This window comes from Cyphomyrmex costatus, unplaced genomic scaffold (assembly GCF_001594065.2).
Source record: "Cyphomyrmex costatus isolate MS0001 unplaced genomic scaffold, Ccosl1.0 scaffold882, whole genome shotgun sequence".
NCBI classification, from domain to species: domain Eukaryota; kingdom Metazoa; phylum Arthropoda; class Insecta; order Hymenoptera; family Formicidae; genus Cyphomyrmex; species Cyphomyrmex costatus.
In genome coordinates, this window is record NW_017280466.1 from 123,638 (window position 1) to 141,292 (window position 17,655).

General features: G+C 35.4%; 1 protein-coding gene across 3 annotated transcripts in view; it reads left to right on the top strand.

Annotated features, from left to right (window-relative positions):
- Positions 1–17,655, top strand: part of 14-3-3zeta (tyrosine 3-monooxygenase/tryptophan 5-monooxygenase activation protein zeta) — a 78,191-nt gene that overhangs the window by 25,931 nt on the left and 34,605 nt on the right. Inside the window, exon 1 of one of the 3 annotated variants that reach the window (XM_018549773.1) lies at positions 14,242–15,440. The exons of the other annotated variants lie outside the window; for them this stretch is intronic. The gene's annotated coding sequence lies outside the window, so the exon portion shown is untranslated. Of the gene's footprint in view, positions 1–14,241; positions 15,441–17,655 lie in introns of those variants that run through there. 3 annotated transcript variants of the gene reach the window in all.

Sequence of the window (17,655 nt, forward strand, 5' to 3'; positions counted from 1 at the left end):
TTTCACAATACTCAGTTTTTTGTTTTTTTTTTATTCTGTGACAAAACAATTTTTTAAATATGTATTATTATACCTATATTCAATGCATGTTGTAAACATTTAACGGCGACATCAATCGTTTCTAGCTTGTATTAAACTATTAAAGGGAGGATATGGATTTTATCTAAAAAATTTAGTATTGATATTTAATAAGTTTAAATATAATTTTGTATTAGTCATTTTTTCCAATAATATACAAAATGAATTATTGCATGAATAAGTTTTAATCTGGACGCGTTTGTATAATATTACATTTTTTTTTTTTTTTAATAAAAAGTTTACAGCGCTAATGTTTAATAAGTTTATATATAATTTTTTTATTAGCTGTTTTTCCAATAATATACAAGATGGATTGCTGCACGAACAAGTTTTAATCCGGATGTATTAAGTTCGTATAGTATTACGAGGGTATTTTTATGATGGGAAAGTATATCCTGAACATGACATTTCGAAAAAAAGTAAGAACACGTAGGTCGAAGTCGGAGAAAAATAGAACATAAGAGGTAACGCTGTTTATTCCGAGCAGCGTGACACAAATCGAACGGCACTATGCTAAAAGCAACTCATTGTATAAGGCCACGAATAAAAGAATAAAATTTCATGATTTAATCTCAATCGCTGATGAGACGCGTATTAGTACGAGTGTATTTATATGAATGTTGTACTCTACGTGTCGTAGTCGTAAAAAAGTGTTAGAAAGTGTTAGAAGATAGAAAATTACAGTGAATGCAAACATTTTAGGAAGATTTTTATTTTAAAAAGCCTCATTTGTAAAAAATAAACATTAATTAAAAATTTATTAACAATGAATATTTGTAAACTTTTTGGAGTGAGATTTCACTATTCAATGATTTCACTATTCAGTGAGGTCGGCTCTAAAAGTTTTAAAGAATATGCTTTGTCTTAATATAAACAAAAAAGCTTCGCGAAAATAACCGTATTCATGATATATATATTATATACATCTTAGATAAATAATTTTGAAAGAAATACAATCTACTTTATTCTTTCTTAATAAATTGCTAATTAATTAATATATTTACTTTTTAAACATCAAGTTTTTTAAAGATGTCCTCTATACGAATTCGTTTTGTATTTACTGTAGATTGCTACTGAATTATTCGAACGTCAGACTGATCGATGTGCTGAGAAAAAAAATTGTTGCAATTATCATGCATAATTTATGTTAAGTATAATTTTGTCATTTTTTTGGAGACGATTATGTATTTATTACCGTTTAACCATGCAAATATAATCAATTTATACTATTAATAATAACACATACGTTGCTTGAAAATCTTTTAGTTTTTTCTTAGTATACTTTTTAGTTATATAAATAATAAGTGAATTTAAAAAAAAAAAGTTATATTTACTATAATTGCGATTGTATTTACTGAATAAAAATGTATATTTTATTTATCATTTATACCTTCACATTTTATTATATTAATATTTAAAATTATCATAATTTACAGTACAATTTTTTCATGTTTAAGAAAACTGTCGTATATGGTTATTACTGCCAACATTACAGCAATAATAACACTGGTCCACAAAAAAAGTATTCTGTACTCTGGTGGAAATCCAGCTATTCGTATGTATTTTGAGTCTAAATACGAATTTGACATAAAAATAGGACCATCCTCTACAAATTTTCAATCTAGAACAAAAAAAATGGGTCAAAAGCCTCAAAATCTGTTTTTATTGATATATTCCAAGATCATTGGCATAAACTTGTGATTACATCTAGACCATATGTTTCCCGAGTTGAGAAATACTTTTCAGCCATCTATACGCTGTATCTACGTCTTCTACATCTCTTGCATAACTTCGAACGATGAACTCTGTCGAGTAAACCTACGGAGGTGTCACTCACCGATTTTAACGATTTGCAAATTTGTAAAACTAAAAAAATATTTGATACGTATTTCTTTTTTATCGGCAAAGGTCCATTCTAAAGGGTGAAAACTACCCCTTAAAGATAACATATTAGATGAAATAAGTTGAAAATTTTAAAAAGTAAAATGTATTAGGGGGTTTTTAGTTTTAGCGACTCCAAAAACCTCCTAACACATTTTACTTTTTAAAATTTTCGACTTATTTCACCTAATATGTTAAATCTACTCCTTAAGGAGTAGTTTTCACCCTTCAGAGTGGACTTTTGCCGATTAAAAAAAAATACGTATCAAATATTTTTCATAGTTCTACAAATTTGCAAAGTTTCGTTAAATTTTTGCCAATGATCTTAGAATATATCAATAAAAGCGGAATTCGAGGCTCTTGACCCATTTTTTTTGTTCTAGATTGAAAATTTGCAGATGGTTATATTTTTATGTCAAATTCGTATTCAGCGACTCAAAATACATAAGAATAGCTCGATTTCCATCAGAGTACAGAATACTTTCTTTGTGGGTCTGTGTTATTATAATCACATACATCAAACACTTTTCTCTCAGGGTGATCTTGTTTTTGGAAGCGACGAGACACATTGAATTCATTCGAAACGATGTAACTTTATCGTTGTAAGCGTTATCGCATTGCATGTCACTTGAAATTGCAAAATAATTTCTCGAACGATTGGAATTCTCCGAATGTGGGCAAGGTCAGTGTCGTACATTAAAATCTGTCAGCTCTCGATTTACGTCGCGCGCACGACGGATTCGCATCGCGGCTTTACGAGAAAAGCGCATTCACATTGCTCCGCGGCGCGGATCGGGCCGTGTTTACCAATTAAAAACGAACTCGCGGCTTATCCGCGGTCGACGGGTCGTCGATAAAAAAAAAAAATAAAAAAATAGGAAAAGAGTAACCATCGCTGTGTTTACTGTTACCTCACATGTATCGATCTCGTTTTCGAGAGGCGCATTAAATCGAGGCACGTGCGACGTCGGCGAGGAGGAATTCATGTCGGTGATTTATGCGAGAATTAGCAATTGCATCGCGAATTCATAGAACGGACGGCTGCGAAAATTTACGATTCTGCATAATGCGATAAGGGCGCTTTATCCATGGTATGATAGATAATACATTATAAAATCGAAGGTTGCGCATCTACGTTTCAACGCGAACTCGAAAATGTAGAAATACTGACTAGAATTAAAAATACGGTGAAAGATCAGTAAATTTAAATTCACGTTGTACCGATTATGAAAGAAATATTTGGTATATGATATTAAATTTGATTAGTCATCACACAGTCTCCTAAGATGGTTACAATCAATGAAATACACTCTTGACTCGAGTCGCAATGTGCTTCTTTTCTTTTATATTAATTATCACTGTTGGTTCCATTAATTTGACTCAGATTTAGGATGCGCTTTGTATAAGATTGACGTGAGATTTCAATAACTTCTCGGCTCTGTAATATTTATCAATATAATCAGGGATCTCATAATAATAGCAATGCAATATCTCAATAGAAGACTGCACAAGGTTTTATACGTTTATATTTTCAAGATTTATCGGTCTTTTTAATTTTTATTTAACATTGATAATGACCCGATGGTGTCGAAACGTTTGTATGTAAATAGTCTATTGTTTTGGCTCGTAGCCCTTCTTATTGTTATTATTAGTTTTTGTAATTTTTATATCAACAAAATAATAAACATTTCTCTTAGTGTGAAGGAAAAAAAGGTTGTTTGGTTTTCGTGACACACACACACACACACACACACACACACACACTATAATTGCATGGCAACATAATTGTAATTATGAGTTTTATTTTTATCATAGTTATTACTGCTATAATGTTAGTAATAATAATTATACTTAAGTAACAATAATTATACGGTTCTATACACTAAAAAATACATTCACAAAAAGAACGATTTTGTTGATGTACCTAAAAATTCACTTAGATACAGATCTGAAAATAATTTTGTTGGACTATCAAAATAATTATGTAAGACGCTCAAGCATGAGTAATGTTACATAAAAATTATGACATTTTTTTCTAGCAATCATTTTAAGCGTTACGTATAATTATTTTCAAATGTGTATCTAGCTAAATTTTTAAATATTTTAGCAAAACTGTTCTTTCTGTGTACAGTGAACATTGAAAACAATTATAAATTGTAATTAATTATATATGTATATATATATAATATATATATATATATACATATATTTTATATAGAATCATAAATAAAATTATTACTAACAATTATAATAGTAAAAATTATAAAAATAATGGCCCATTACAATTATTTCATGTAATTATCGCAAATACTAAATTCCTTCATTTTTCTCTCAGTGTCCTTGTCGAAACAAGAATTCGCTGAATCCAAAGGTTCATGACATTTCAAGACTTGTAGAAATACAAAGAATTTGTGGATTCAAAGGTACTACTTGAAACGTAAACGTTCGTTTTTTTTTTTACGAGGCAAAACGAAACAAAGTTGCGAAAATATTTCGCGATCGGTGATGGCCCGGTGGAAATGAGTTCATACGCGGTTCGATGCGTCACACGCGCAAACCGCGAGCCAATATTGATCTATTTGTTACTAACCTAGTGTGTAACGCGCTAGTCTCCGAGCGGAGCGTTAAAGGCTCGCCCACACCGATCGGCGTTGAGAATTTCCATTAAATGCCAGATACCCAGGCGTAATTGTTAAATTACCGATTCGCGTAAATCTAAAGACACGTTCTGATTTTTCCGCACCAAGGACCATTGCTTTCAAAAGGAATCTTTTTGTATCAAATCTTAGCGTGCGATATCGACGTTTTTTTAATAATTGAAATACTGGAAGAAAAAGAGTCTGATTGCATCAATTAAAATTCTGGTAGAAAATGGACAAATTAGAATTTTCTGATTGAGTCTATTATAATTCTAGGTTGAGGTAATCAGAATTCTGATTGCTATGATTGTACTCTTCTGATTCGTTTATTTTTAATCAGAAATTGTTCCCGGTAAGTTATTAGTAAGTGCGGATGGTGAATAGCTGGGGCACAAAGTTACACGGTTTTCCAATATAAAATTTACATTTAACTGCTGACAATCTCGGGGGGGGGGGGGGGGGAACGGCGCTACAATAGAAAGATTAGGAATGATGGATGGAGATGAAAATTTTGCGCGAATATCGCGCCGCAAGTTTTTGATTTATGCTTAAACGTATTGTTATTTCTTTTTGTTGCAGGTAAGTCTGCCAGTCCTCCGCCGACATCGTTGAAGGAGACACTGTATCGTCGCAGAAATTGGTTCGTAAAACCACCCTTTATCGATTTTCGTTAGCCAACATGCCGCATACCATCGCAAGTTTCTCTCGCATGTTTCTACACAAACGCGCTACGCGCTCGCGTACGCTCTTTTCACACAGCGTAGTAGAGCTTTTCCAGGTAGGCAAGCTAGTTTTTTTTCCCACGTGGGTATATTCATCCGCAGAGAGATTTACCGTCCGATATTGATACGTCTGCATGTCTCTCGCGGAAACGGCCGATATAAACGAGTTCAACTCGCTTCAGCGAGCGTTTCTGGTATACCCTGAGTATACTGTGAAATTACGTCGCATTGAACATAAGGAATATCGAAACTTACCTAATCCGGGATTTTGCGAGATCCAAGTTTCAAATAAGCGCTCAACTTCTGCGGAAGGTCTATGAATCCAAGGATTAGTGAATTCGGTTTAATACCACGAATTTGTGAAGGAATTCGCGTGTCTGAAGAATTTGAGACAAATTCAAGAGTCTTTCAATTATAAAATCGATACACTTTGACATCCGTGTAAATTTATGGCTCTTAATCTTTAATACAAGCATAATTATATTAAATTTAATATATTTTCTTAAAAATAGGATTTCTCTTTCTTAATTTAATTCAATTTATTTATACTGGTTTAATTTGGAATTATTGTCTAATACATTTCCTTGAGGTTGAACACTTCAGTGTTTTAGCTAAACTAACTAACGACATATTGAGTAGGAACAATGGCGATCTATGATAAAAATGGTAAAAAAAATAATTCGATTTGGGTATAATTTGGGTATATTTGATATCATCGCTTAATTTAACAGTGTAGGACACGAACGACCTATCGTGTGTAAAAGACCGGAAAATCATCATCAGTATGTATTGAAGGTTAACTATGTTACTTAGAGTCCACCCAGTACGTTACACATCGTTATTGGGCACATCGAGAGACGAGGGATTTTCATTTCCAGCCGTATGCTCGCGCGTGCATTTTCACGTCGTATCGACAGATATTGGATCGAGATATGTTCAGCAGGATGACAATCGTTCGGCTAGAAGTCATTAATTGCCGCCGTGCGAAATCGCGCGCTTGGATAGGAATTCACAGCCGCTTTGTTTTCTTCTCCCCCCCCCCTTTTTTTTTTCGCGAAAACTGATATCATGCCTTGCTGTCTCTGATAGATTTCTATTTCGCCTACCATCAGGTGTGCTTTTATTTGACCTTTAACGATAAATTTTTATTTACTTGCACATTAAAGTCGCGCGTGCAGAAAATTCAACGCATCTGCTTCTTACGTCGTGTGATTTTGTAAAAGTATATCCATTTTTGGGGAGAAATTTCCTAAACTGTGTATTTAAGAATAAGCTCGATGAAATATTGGAGCAAGGGATAAGAAATCAGAAGAATTCAAGTATCTTAAAGTTATAAAAGTAACTGATATTGTGCACATATCGATAAATTGATTAATAGTTATTTATGGCGTGCATATTGTATTTTCGGATAAGATTGTGATTCCCATATACTGTGTTAAATATTAATATTGCGTTTACAAGTTAATTTTATTTACGTTTAACGTAAGTTTTCTTCGTGAGCATTCTAGAGAAAAGTACTTCGTATTGCGACTATAATTGCTTGATAAAATAGTTATGGTTAAAAGCTACACTCTTATAATTATTATCTCTACAATGTTTTAGTAATAATAATTATATTTATATTCTTCTTCTTTGATATTTAATTCTATACACATGGTTATAAATTATAGTCATTTTTAATTACAACTATATGTATATTTTATTATTTTTTATCTGGAGGACTGTAAATATAAATATTATCACTAATATTATAACAGTAACAAATAAAAATAAAGCTCCTAATTATTTTATGCAATCATATAATCACAAATATCAAATATTTTAGTTATCATTCCGATTCGCTTTACTTTTAATTAATGTTATAAAGGTGGTGAGAAATGGGGGGGGGGGGGGTTTAATAACGGACGATGAACGTGTTCGCGAAAGATCTGGTAAAATCGGCAGGAATTTCGGCGGCGTTCACAACAGCGAGAGATTGGCGGAAAATGGTAGACAAGGGCGGGTCGGCTGCAGGGGTTGCGCGCGCCTCCACAGATCAATATTTCATTTCAGCCTCGGCAACCTCCGACCGTCACCCATCCCCCGATGTACCTCACCATTCCCCTTTTCCACCTTCCGTCTTCTGCTGCTTTCCTCGCGACCTCGCATAGCTGCATCTCGTTCCAGTCATCCTTCACCCCGTGTATTTTCCCTTGTTTCCCAGCTTTCCTCTCTCGCCTTATGCTTTGTCTTGCTCCCTCCCTTCATCATATTCTTCATTAGCCTTCTTGCTTCAATGACTTTGTCATAGTACAACCGGATGCGAGACGGTCCATCATTATTCCAATCAATCGTGTTACAATGATGTAGGTTTTTTAAAACAGTCACTTAATTTCTTACAATGAAAAATTATATATTCAGACCCTAAACTATTTTATTTGAGTGACAATGAAACATTCGGGATCTGATGTAAACTGTTTGATTCTAGTTGAAATTGTTTCACACGCATAGTTGTAGAATTACCAAAACTTATTGCTATCAAAGTAACTCAAATGTGAATTGGAATTTCCTTTACGAGATAAGCATAATTAGTAGAATTATATGGATAATTGACTAATTATTCATAATGCCTATATACTATGATAAAATTGATATATGAAAATAGTTATGGTTGGAAGCTCAATTTTTATAGTTACTGCTGTAATGTTAGTAGTAATATTTTTGTACATTTTGATATGATTCTAATTATCAAAAATATATAAATTACAGTAATTTTCAGTATAATTATATATTTTCAGGGTTGCCACAAAACTGAAAATTAGAGAAATTGAAAACAGTCAGGGAAATCAGGGAAAACTCTGAAAATTTTCTGGAAAATAAAATTCTTGGCTTTAAGAAAGATGCGTGCATTACATCTACAATTTTGGAATACTATTAACATAAACAGTGTCAGCAACATTAAGTTATTTATATTGCTATATTAAATTTCTCTTGCAACAAAATATTTGACTGTTTCCAAACCAAGATGAAACTATCAAAAATTTCAAAATATTGAAAGCATCAGGGAAAATCATGATATTTTGTTTGGAAATTAGAGGGAAAAGTTATGGAATTTTAGGATCAAGAATTAGAGACAGCCCTGTTCTTTATATATAAAATTATAAATATAACTATGTATTTATATGTATAACTATAAATAATTAAATAAACTTACGTTATCTAACATCGTCGAAATCACTTGCTCTTTACTTCTTTTGCAATCTTGCTCCAACGAATTTTTAGGAAGACAACTGTGTATTACCACGATGAACTTTTTTGCATATTTTATTTATTGATTCTCAACATTTTATTTAATAAGATTATTACTGCATTACTATGAATTTTTTAATGATTAATTTTACTATTTTAATTTATTAACTTGCAACATTATGATAAGGGGGGGAAGAAAACGAGAATACCACTATGAAGCAATATTTTGTAGATTTTAAATTATTTTATAATAATATATTTACTGTAACATTGTAATTATTTTTATTTTTGTCTTTAAATTAAACTTTCTTTATCGCATAACTGGCTCTTAGCCCTTTCAATTGTTCTATTTTGTTTTATTCTTATAGAGCCTTAGTATTACTTTTTATTTTTATAAATAATTAATTACATCATTATAACAATAAAATGTATGCTGGAGCTCTCAATCATAATTATTTTATCATACAATCATAATCATAAATACTAATCGCTTTCCTTTGCGCTATCATGTCGCTTTTTATAGGAAGATTTTAAAGGAAAAATTATATTTGGATGCGGATTGTGTTTTTATCGTTTTATTGGCCAAGGTATATCTTATCTCTCTGAAAACAATTGGTAAACGAAGATCGTAAAGAACCCTTGAGACCAAGATAGAGCGTTCCAAGGTTGACCATCGACGTTGATCGGTTGATCGGATCCGGTCCTTCGCTTCCCTACCACTAAGACAAGCGACGCCGGCTTTAACCCAATTGTAATTTTACGATCGATGTTACGAGAGCGCCACGGTACTGCGCCTCGCTTTCGCTCCTGCATTGTTTCAGTTATTCATTCGATGCGGTGCCCGCGCACGGGCCTGGCGTGCACGCGGACCGGACGGAGACGGTAAGGAGACGCGAGGGAGGAGGCCGGACAAAAGTGCTCTCGTTCGCACTTCTCTCGCATGCTGGCAACTCCAACGGTGCGCGCCCCATACAGTCTGCGGTTTTTCAGCATACGTATTCCAACGTTGTTTCCGTACCCTCGATAATAGCCCTTGACATATCGCAATGGAGCACGACACGAGTTTTCCGACATGTCATGAGTTCTCGTGTAATTAAAAATTACACTCGCGATGCGTCAGTTTTTCCATTAGCGCTGGCAATCTCTTTTTACTTTTTTTCAGGTACAAATGTAATTGTTAGAAATGTAATATCTTTTCATTTTAATCTGTTAATAATGACAAAAATCAACACAAAATATATAAATTGACAAAAGCAACATTTTTTAATTATAATCTGTGTTAATAATGAAAAATAAACATTAACGATAAAATATATGAATTTTAAAATAAATATACATATTAACTCGCAGATAGGTACGTTTCTAATTGACTGTGAAATTAGAATCGTAATTTGTTCTGAAAGTGTGTATGTATATTTTATAAAATTTATATTTTGTTGAGTTTTTATTGTTTATTAACATTTTATAATGAAAGAGATGCTGTTACAATAAAGAGATTTGTATTAATGTTATAGCGAGATTAAATATTAATATTAATCGAATTATATTAAAAAGAATTCAATGGAAGCCAGCTTTTGTCTGAATAAACAAAATTCACGAGCTTGTAAATATGGAAACTTTAAACAGAGCTAACACATACATTTGCAGATACATTCGGATATCGTTACAAAAATATAATTACACGAAGCTACGGGTACTATAAAGTTTTAATTAATAATTTTTTTACATTTTGAAACGTAAATTATTTACGTTTCAAAAAAGAAGGTTGATACAAATTTTTAGATGCGAACATACGCTATACTATTTGCGTTTAAATAAACAAAAACTGTTGTTTTATTCGACACTCACTGCTGGTTTTCGAGAAAAAATTGATGAATAACCTTTGAGGGGGGGGGGGGGGGGACGTAAATATACGCCGACGCATCGAACACACTTGTTTCAACAAATATGGAGACAAGAATCACAAAGTAGAATTTCTCGGGAGAAACAGTATATTCTGAAATATAATTACTCCCACATAAATGAAATTACAAAACGCACGTTAATAACATAGATATTAACTGAAGTACGTGAATTATAAATAATAACGTTATATACATTATTATAATAATCACAGAACCAACTGTTAATTAAAGTGAAAATATCACGAGATAGAGGCTGCGCTCTGAAATTAGATATGAGAAAGTGAAAGTAAAGATATCTATTTAATAAACGAAAATTACGAAAATGTGATTAATGTTCTACGCAGAATAGAGAATGTATATAGATATGCGCGCAGAAAATACGAGAGGTTGTGTGTGGGACGTGAAATATATATTAACCCTTCACAGGCACACTGGGACTTTTAAGGGATCCTACAGTTGTCTGTTTTAACGATTCAATAGGATCTTTACATATACACGATTTACGTATCATTAACATTTCACTACATTCTACTACCTCAATGTTGCACGCATTTGTATAAAATTTCTAACTAAATCTTTTATATTTTAGTTATCTAAGTCTAACTTTAAGAACTCAATATTATTTATTTATGTAATCTTTAATTATTCAAAATTGGTTTATACGTACAAAGTACACTTTTACATAAAGCACACGTTACGAGTTGACGCCAAAAGTTGATAAAAGCTGTAATCTTCAACTTTTTCTCATTCTTGGAATAAAATCGACCGGTTTGGACTGCATTATCGTTTATACTTTAATTGTGGAAAATAATTTTTATATCTATATGTACACACAGTTTTTGTTATATATATTAACAATTTTCCATCCTGTTTCGCATCTTAGACCATTAAAGAATTTTTTTTTCTAGATTTTTACACGCTCCAGAACAATAAAAGAATATACTGTGACCTTTAATAGTCTAAGATGCGAAACGGGATGGGAAATTTTACTGTACCGGTTAAAGGTGAAGAGATTTACCTCCATACGATTAAAAGACGTAACATATACACGTAATTTATATTGAAGTACTCGTCAAATGCGAATTGCTAATTTCCAAATATAAACATTGGTGGAAACGGCTCCACGTTTTAAAGAAAGATCTAATTTATCCCACAGATGGAATTACGGATGCAATTTGTCGGCGTGTGCGCGAAATTTTACGGGATGCAAGATCGAATTTGTCGCTAATGCATACTGATGTTTGGATATTGAGCGAGGAGTAACGCGAGTGTTATTCCTCATATACGCCCACGATTTATTTACGCGACCGTTACCATTTATCTAGCATTGGGTCGAGTAAACGAGATACACGTTCCATTTAAATTTTCATGAGAAAACGTAATGTCACTTCGTGTTAATCGCGCGATATCGTATAGGTATCCAGGGATTATTGTTCGATTGAAACTGTTGATGTTGAACCCGTGTCAGTTCACGCATTGGAGATTGATAATCGCGAAATGGAGACTAGAATTCGATTAATTTCATAAATTTAATTTTAATTTTTGTTCGTTCTGACCAGTCGAATTCTAATCTTTAATTCGTAAGTTAGTTTAATTTTTATCTCGATTCAATGAACACTTCACCTTTTTCCAATTTCAAAAATCAAAAAGATGAAAAATAAGTTAAAAAGAGATTAAAGTTGATCTACTTTGGTAGAAATTGGCATCAGAGTTAGAAACAGATAAGAGTAAATTGAACTGAGGTTAAAGTTTAATCTTACATTGGGTGATAACTCGAATATATAGATCCTGTTGATCTGAAGATTTTTTTCTTTAATTTTTACATAATAATAATTCGAAATCATTCTGTTGCACAATCTTATTTTTCATAATTCTGAACTTGAAAAATTTTATAAAAATATAATGAAATTACACTAAGAAAAATGTTTGAAAATGAACAAACCAGAAGATTCTGATTATCAGTCAAAATTCTGGTTATCTGAACCAGAAAATTCTGATTTATCCATTTTCAATCAGAGTTCCAATTAATGCAACCACTTTTTTTCAATAATAATAACAGAAGTTTTATAGTGGGTCCTAAGGAGTTGTATGTTGTTCTTTTTAGCTTGTTCCTGTTGTTACGGATCGATTTTTAAGTAATCTGATACAGGCTTTACGTTCATTCAGAGCGCAGATTCGGACGTATTTGACCCTCCATGTGGACGTAGAGAACGGTGAATCAACAGCCTCCTCGATTGGCGATCCTCGGATTCATCCTCGTGCTAAATCTTAAATGTATAGGGGGAACTGAAGTTTCCTTCAATTGATACTCTTTCTAAAACTTTTAGAGTAAATTTTTTTCTGAAGAGTAAAGTCTCACTCCTAAAAATTGAAAATCTAGCCACACTTTTTCAAGAATTGCTCAATTTTCACTCTTTTCAGAGCGAGCGAGATTCCATTCTAAAGAGTTTCGAGAGTACACAGTTAAAAAATTTATACTAAATTAATATATTTAACGTGTCCTAATTTTTTACTATGTATTAATTGAACGCAAGACTGTGTTAAAAATTAACGTATATATTTTGTAAAAAAATTAACACAAAAATATGATAATTTAAAAGTATAAATTGCAGAAACATACTTTTTCAATGTTTATAATATGTTAATTAACATATATTTTTTATTTTAGAGTGTACGTTTTAAAATACACCATTTTTTAATGTTGTTCACTTATAAGTTTTGTCATTTTAATACTAAACAATATTAAATGTTAATTTAACTCAAAATATTAAAATAATATAATATAATAACGTTATATTAAATTTATATTAAAATGATAGTCGGACGTGTTAAAATTTAACACAAAAATTTTAATAAGAATCAACACAAATATAAAATGTTTTTATTCACTGATAAACAGTAATTATTTTCGCAGTTGGATAAGCCAGGCGCAAATTGGACTTATATTACGCGTCGAAATGTGATACACGAATGAATGAGAGCATCGAGGATTCCTTGAACCGGTATATTTGTGTATCTTTGGCTTCCTTAGACTTACAGATCCTTGGATTTATAGAATACTCTTCTGATCACGCATTCTTCGCGTGTCATAGATCGCAATATCTACAAACTAAATATTGTCATTCATAAATTCTTCGGCTTTCTATTGCGAATTAAATTTGAGACGTCGTCGCGTCGTTCTCTATTCAGAAACTTTGAAATTTTGCGAAAGTAAACGTAATGAAAACGCTATAATTCAAATCTTTCCTTTTTTATGAACTTCGAGAAGCCCGGTCGTTGACGGCGACGAGGAATCCCGCCGTTCCGTGGGATCCCTTTGATTTACCGCGAAAAAGAGGTATGGTTCAACGATCCTGAAAAAGGCGAAAGGGCTTTTATGGTAATCTGGAGATTTCTCTTTCGTCTATTCAACGCATTTAGTTTAGACCATTCCTCCTTTCAAGTAAAAAATTGTTTTCGCTCGTCTTCGTTCCGAACATCCTGCACAACCACACAGTATTTTTGTAAATGGATATATATAATGATATAATATAATTTACATTATTATGTTAAATTGCTCTCTCAACAAAATATTTAATTATTTCCAAATCAGAAACTACAAAAAAATTTCAAAATATTAAAATCATCGAAGAGAAAAGTGTGAAATTTTATGTCGAAATCAGGAAAAAGTTATGAAATTTTAGAATGTGTGTGACAAGTCGATATTTCTATTCTTATTCTTTATATACATATGTATAAAGAATAATATAAATGTATACATATTGTATGAGTAGAAAAATAAGGAAAAATATTGACACATTTCAATTCAGAAAATGATAAAATAGCAATTTCCTACGGTAATTGCAGCATATCTCTGTAACGATTAAGTACAGTTTTTCGCGGAAATTTCTCGGGAACGGGAAAAACGCTCCGAGAGAGAAAGAGAGAGAGAGAGAGAGAGAGAGAGAGAGAGAGAAGAAAAAAAGAGGTCTCTTTTTTTCCAGGTTAATTTCGTACGAAATTACGCAGGGTTTCCGAACCGACATAGAGTAGAGCAGAAAGGTATAGACAGAGGAAACGCGAACTAATAAGATAGTTCGAGACCAGAGGACACGTGTGGTATACGTTTAACAGGTTCAGAGAATGAGTGGGAGCGAGAGAAAAGACGAGGCGTAAAGCTGAGGACTGGTATAATTTCGACGACGAAGGGAAGGAAAGAGAAATGAATCGGATTTAAAGCGAGCGAGACGCAGGAAGTGAATCGGGGTGATCGAAAGAACGTATAGGGATAGAAGAGGAAAAAAAAAAAGAAAAAAAAAAGAAAAGAAAAGGCAAGGAAAAAGACTTCGTCGTAGTCGTCGCCGTCGCCCGTCGTGGTAGCGCGTGGTGCGACGCGACACGTCGGATCGGTCCCGGGACACACGGCCGTGCGCCGCTCCACGCTGCCCCACCCAACCTCGTCGGCCATGCCGGGGCCGCGAGCCGATCAATACTTCGGCTCCGACACGAGGCACGGCGGACGCGGCCGAGCGCCGCCGAGTGGGGCCGAGCCCCGGCACGAGGCGAGCCGAGTTCCCCACCACGGGCGGCGTTGCCGGCTCAGTCGTTGTGCGGGAGTGGTCGCCGAGGGATGTGTGGCATCGTAACCGCGAGTGTGATCGAGGAATAAAGGGCCCGGCGTTTTAGTTGTTCTCTCGTTCGCGTTTAGTCCACGCTCTCTCTCTCTCTCTCTCTCTCCCTCTCGTTCGTCCACCTCGCGCGCGCGTGCTCCCTCCGGCTGTCCGAGGGGAAGGAAGAAGAGGAAGAGGAGAAAAAAAAAGGGAAAATCTCTCCCGAGGAGTTTGGAGTATAGTCCGCGAACTCTCGTCGTTTATCGCGCGGCGCACGCAAAAACGTTCCTTCGCCGTTCCTCTTCCGCGCGCTCGTCTGGACTCGAGCCGGTGCACGGATCTACGCACAGATCGTGTATTTACTCCATTATTAATTGTACAAAGGACTGTAAGCCATAGGTAGGTGCAAAGTCGCGGGATCTGCGACGCAATTTGTGATCCTTTTTTTCCCTCTCTCTCTCTCTCTCTCTCTCTCTCTCTCTCTCTCTCTCTCTCTCTCTCTCCACATGCCTGGCGCCGTCTTCGTTTAACGTGTGAGTCCCTCCTGCTCGTACGCTTCCGCGCCCTCCGTCTCGCTCGCTCCTTCTCAAGCCGCATGCTATAAACGCGCAGGTCGGTTGGGCCGCTTCTTCCACGCACTCGTCACTTCCTGCGTGACCGAATCGCCGCCGGCATTGGCAACCGCCGTCGACGCTTCTAGATCGCCACACGTTCGTTCGTTCGCGCGTCCGCTTATCGGTGCACTCGTGGGAAACTCGAGTCGAGCGAGCCGAGAACCGGCTATCGATCTCTTGCGGCAAACGTACTGCGTCGTAGAACACGTCTCGTATACGCGTGTCTCCGCATTGACGCGTAATAACGGAGGAGCGTGTCCTGTTCGCCGAGGTGCGAGGATCGATCTTCCCCTCGCTCGGCCTAATCGGCTGGCTTCTTTCCCCGCGATCCTAATCGATCGGCATCGCGATAATCGTCGGCGTCGAGGCGGTGCGGCGCCGTCGGAGAACGCGGCTGGGAATTTCGCTCTCGCTCCGTGAAAGTATAGTAACTGCCGTGGCGCTATTACGGCTAGCTCCCTCTCGAAAAGGCGGCCGCGGAGCCGAACGGAGCGGCCATAACCTCAACTCGAACGACACGACGCGGTTGCGTGTGTGATAGTTGCTTCTCATTTTCGCACAAGCGATACACCTGAGGCTGAGATCAGTATTCGTATAGTTTTATATTTAAAATCGTTTCAAGCGACGTGTCTACAAGCAGATTTTAAACATGAAACTTCAGCTTTGTGCGTCGTCTACAGATGCGGAGTAAGCTCGCGGTGTAAGAAGTATAAGGTGTAAGAAGTTTTACACTTACACCGTAAGCTTATCGCATACTGATAAACGACACTGATTCTAAGGTCGTAAGAAATCGACCAATTGTAGTCGATTGTTCTCACATTCGACTGTGATTGGCCAATTTCTTACGCGACTCAAGGCTTAAGCTTAAGTTTTACACTCTAAATTCTCATTGTAGACGCCGCTTTGAGCACAGTAAGATATCGTAAGCCAATCGCAAAGCTGTTCAGTATCTTAAGACTACTTTGACTGACAAAATTATCGCGTGACAACACAGGATAATAATATTTTATCACTTTTTTGATGTGAGAGTTAACAAGATTCATTGAAGCACATGGTCGTCTACCTGTGCAAATTTTGGGAAAAAAAAACTTAGTTGAATCTTGTCGGAATGAAAAGGAACGTGCATTCAACTGAGTTATGACGTCGCAAATTAGAACTATTTGAGTTTTAGTGTAAATGGAAAGCAAACTAATGGGTGTTTTCCGGTAAGAGACAGATGACGCAGTGTAATACAGTGAATCACTGCACTCTTATTGTTTGCCACTGTCAAACAAAGATGAATTGATCACTTGTCTCGTACTGGAAAACAGCACCGAATGTTCCGCCGCCTCTTCTCGCGCGAGAGTTTCTGCGTCGACCTTCGTCGCGACGTCGTTCGCGGTGCTCGTCCGCGGCCTCCCACAAGAGCTACTTTGCATGGCTAAATATGTCTTTGCGCGGTGAACAACCGGCGCCAGTCTTCCACGAGACTCTACGAGGTGTTCCTATTATCTTAGCGCGACGTTAAAGTCTAAAGCCCGAGGTACGATGGAAAAGCAGAGGCAATAAGAATAGGGCGTAATAGATTTCGATCGATCCGAAACCGTGTATTTCTGGTTGCGTACTCTGGTTCTTTAGTGCTTTAATGACAATTCGTTAGATTGCTACGCAGGTTTTCTTTCTATGTATGTTTTCTATATCTGCCCAACGAGAATATAACGATACCGGTACTGTCGTTAGAAGTTACACGAAATCGGAGTATGTTATTTTGTAACTGTAACTCTTAACGACATTGTCGGTATCGTTGTATTGTCATTTGCGTATGTATGTTATTATATATGGTAAAAAAAAAAGCTGCGCTATGACAATATAACGATAACGAATTGTCGTTGTGAGTTACAGAATACAAACATTGGTATACACGTGATATACGATACTGATATATTGAAATCTCTTATTCTCTGTTCTCTCTCTCTCTCTCTCTCTCTCTCTCTCTCTCTCTCTCTCTCTCTCTCTCTCTC